Source organism: Callospermophilus lateralis, chromosome X (genome assembly GCF_048772815.1).
Source record: "Callospermophilus lateralis isolate mCalLat2 chromosome X, mCalLat2.hap1, whole genome shotgun sequence".
NCBI lineage: Eukaryota > Metazoa > Chordata > Mammalia > Rodentia > Sciuridae > Callospermophilus > Callospermophilus lateralis.
Window position 1 is genome coordinate 10,183,698 of NC_135325.1, and position 4,321 is coordinate 10,188,018.

Below are 4,321 nucleotides of genomic sequence, written 5' to 3' on the forward strand. Positions count from 1 at the left end.
TGGACACAATACCTTTATTTTATTTATTTATTTTTATGTGGTGCTGAAGATCAAACCCAGGGCCTTGCACATGCTAGATAATCGATCTACTGTTGAGCCACAACCCCAGCCCCAGTGACCAGTAGTTTTGTGCAGCAGAAAGTATAAGATGAAGACTAAGGCATTGCATTGAGCCACTAGGAGGTTGTTAATGACATTTTCTTTTAATATACTGGGGATCAAACCCAGGGGTACTCAACCACTGAGCTACATCCTACCCCTTTTCTTTTCTTTTTTTTTTTTATTTTGGGACAGAGTCTCACTACATTGCTTAAAGCCTCACCAAGTTGCTGAGGCTGGCTTTGAAGTTATGATCCTCTTCCTCCCAAGCTGCTGGATTATAGGTATGTGCCACCATACCTGGCTGCTATTTTTTTTAGTTGTAGATGAATACCTTTATTTTGTTTTGTTTTGTTTTTTATGTGGTGCTGAGGATCAAACACAGTGCCTCACACATGCTAGGCAAGCACTCTCCCAGGAGCTACAACCCCAGCCCCTATTTATTTATTTTCATGTGGTGCTAAGGATCTAACCCAGTGCCTCACATGTGCTGGGAAAGTGCTCTACCACTGAGCTACAACCTCAGCACCTGCTATTGACTTTTTTCTTGGGTGGGGGTTACCAGGGATTGAATTCAGGGGCACTCAACCACTGAGCCACATCCCCAGCCCTATTTTGTACTTTATTTAGAGGCAGGGTCTCACTGAGTTGTTTAATGCCTCACTTTTTGCTGAGGCTGACTTTCAACTCATGGTCCTCCCTCCTGCCTCAGCCTCCTGAGCCACTGGGATTACAGGCCTGCACCACCATGCCTGGCCTGCTGTTGACTTTTGATGGCAGTTTTGATTTAGTGTTATTTAGGTTAAGAAACCACGCTGCAAGCACAAGCTTCCTCATCCTGCTTTTTCAGTGTGGATTAGAATATGCCCCAGATGCACTGTAGATGTGAGGAGGAAGGCACAAAGTCAGAGGGCCTAGCAAGATGCTACTCCTTTCATGACATTGAGACAGGGACCAAGAACAAGTAGTCAGCATAGATAGGTAGCATAGAAAGATGAGAGCTGATTATCAAAAGAAAAAAAAAAGAAATGAGCTGCTAATAACTAACCTCCAGGGATTGTGCTTCCCCCCACCCCATAGGTTGCTATCACCTCCTATCTATGGCACTTCCCAGCATAAGGGATTACCCCTAGGCTGCTTCTTCCTGCCCTTAGGCATGTACACAAAGAAGAAAGAAAAGGTGTGTGGGGGGAGTTCTTGGGGTCTATTAAAAAGGCAAGACTCACCCCTTCATGTGGGCACTGAGCTCTGTGACCCCTTCTCTCCAGAGAAGTCTCTGTCTCTCTCAAATAAAACTTGATTTCTACACTTGCCTCAGCATTCCTCAGGCATTTAATCTTCATCATCAAGCTAAGGAGGGTTGGATCCTGATTTCCAAAACTGGTATCAACATTTACCTTGAAATCACCCTGGTCTAAGTCTGACCCTTGGTTGCTAAAGTCATTGAACTTTAGCTCAGAGATCTGAGTCCCACACTAAACAGCAGGGACTAAATGATATGCATCAATACGCTTCATGATAAACTTTTACTGAGAATTATAACAGTCATATGTGCTTTTCTATTCTTATCTGTCTAACCAGTACACTTTTTTTCTTTAGACAAACTATAGGGAATGTATACTTATCTGAAGGTAGCTTGAGGCTTATGGAATTAGAGCAAAGAAAGAGGACTTCAATGTTAAAATGAAATCAGGTTTTATTATCCTGACATAGTTTCAGGATTTGAAGTGTCAGCCATTTTGGATATTTATTGAGACTCACAGAGGACCCTCTCCCCAGGACAGTGAATAGATAAGGGATTGCCCATGTCTACCTACCTACCTTGCTGGCCAATCCTTGTTTATGATTGACACTTGGGTTTCCAAGAAGTCTCCCTAGGAGACAACATCAAGACCATGGGGCCCTTTTATGTGGAATGATTCAATAGGAAACGGTTGAAAAGGCAAATGTATTTTGTTTTTTTAAAAAATCAGCAAATGAAGTAGTGCTAAATAAATTAAAATGTGACTGACTTTTTTTTTTTTTTTTGGTACCAGGGATTGAACTCAGGAACACTTAACCACTGAACCACATCCCTAGCCCTATAGTATTAAATGTTTGTACACCAGGCTGGGGCTGTAGCTCAGTGGGAGAGTGCTTGCCTAGCATGTGTGAGGCACTGGGTTTGATCCTCAGCACCATATAAAAAATAAATAAATAAAACAAAGGCATGCTGTCCATCTACAACTATTAAAAAATTAAAAAAAATGTTCGCACACCAATTTTAATTTGGGATCATACTTTCATGACAAAAGATGAAGAAAATTTTCACAACTATTTGAATAGTCTTTGGTCTTTTAATGAAACATGAAGTAATAAATCATTGTGTCAGGTGTGAGATATCTTTATATTTCCCCAAACTCACCCCTAGCTGACTAAACAGTCTCAAGATAAAATTACACATCCCTGAATAAAATGTAAGCACAAACATGTAAAAAACATCACCATAGATCACCATTCTTGTCAAAGTTAGCCTGTATGCATCTATCCCTGCATTTACTGCTATAAATGTAACATGTATACATGGGACACAATAGAGGTTTTAGATGGGGAGTGTTATGTTTTAGATATGAGGTGTCCCCCCAAAGCTCCTGTGTTAATGCAGGAGATAAAATTATTAGAATACAAGAGCTATAACCTATTCAGTGGACTGATTCATGTGATGGTTTAATATTTTGAATGGATTACTGGGTGGTAACTGTATGCAAGTGGGGTATGTGTGGAGGAAGTATGTATCTGAGGGTCCCTCACTCCTTGTGCTCTCTCTGCTTCCTGGCTACCATGAGGTGAGCAGCTTTCCTCTGCCACACCCTTCCACCATAATGCTCTGCCTCATATTGGGCCTAGAGTCAAGGACTTGGCCTACCATGGATTGAAACTCTGAATCCATGAGTCCCAAATAAACTGTTATTTCTATAAGATGTTCTGGACAGGTATTATGGTCACAGTGACAAAAAGCTAACTTACACGGGGTTACTTCAGAATAACCTGGTATGATGAAGGTGATGGTCTCTTGCAACTTTCTATATCCTAATCAGAAGGAGAAGTCCTTTCATATTTATTTAAAAATTTTAGTTTGGTTTTTAGTATTTCTAGAAAAATTGGTTTCCAGTTTGTTGTTTTTCTTTTGAGCTATCTGTCTTCTTCAGCAACAGCAAGGCACTAAGCTACTCAGTGAGACCCTGTTTCTAAATCAAATACAAAATAAGGCTGGGGATGTGGCTCAGTTAGTTGAGTGCCCCTGAGTTCAATCCCCACTACCAAAAAAAAAAAAAATGGGATCCTAATTAGAATAAATTATAATCCATGTATGTATCATATGTCAAAATACACTATACTGTCTTGTATATCTACAAAGAACAAATAAAAATAGATGTTTGCCTTATTTTATCCATCAGTTCTGTGTGTTCTGATGTGTGTCTTCACTTAAGAACCACTGCAACAGAAAATAACAAGCCTACCTCATTATGTTGTGCAAGAAGACTTTTTACTTTGCTGGAAAGTAATCTTTTGAAATACTAGTTTTCAAAAGAAATGAAACCTTTATTGACATGTACTTTAAAGATAGAATACTTTTGCTACAGATGATTGCCTTTTGATGGTTAGATATTTTTATAGCTAATTGAATATAGAAGATTTTGATGGAATCATGTATTATTATTATATAGTAGGCAATTCCATTTTGCCAAAGAATAAGAAAAAGTAGATATTTACATCATGTTTCCTGCGTGGAAAAATTCCCTTGGCCAAATTTTTTCTGAGCTCTGAAATAATTTTTAAATTTTTGCATCGTTTTGATTTGACCTGGCAATATACTGAAACCCAGTATCATTGCATTTAACCTTTGGCAGTTTTTAAAAAGCTGAATGGATAATAATCTAGTAATTTTAATGCTGTCACTGCTAATATAACTAAACAAGTAAATAAAATGGATAAAATGTCCATTGTGAATATGTACAGAATATTGGACAAGATTATCACAGAAAGTATGCTAAAGTTTGAATGATCTTTTTTTCCTCTCCAAAACTCATTTTGGAATTTATTTGCCATTGTGGCAGTGTCAGCAGGTGGAAACTTTGGGAGGTGATTGCTCCTTGAGGGATTTGGTCTTATGGGTGGGATTAATGCCATTTTAAAACAGTGAGTTCCACCCCATCTTGCTCTGCCTTCCACCACATGAGGA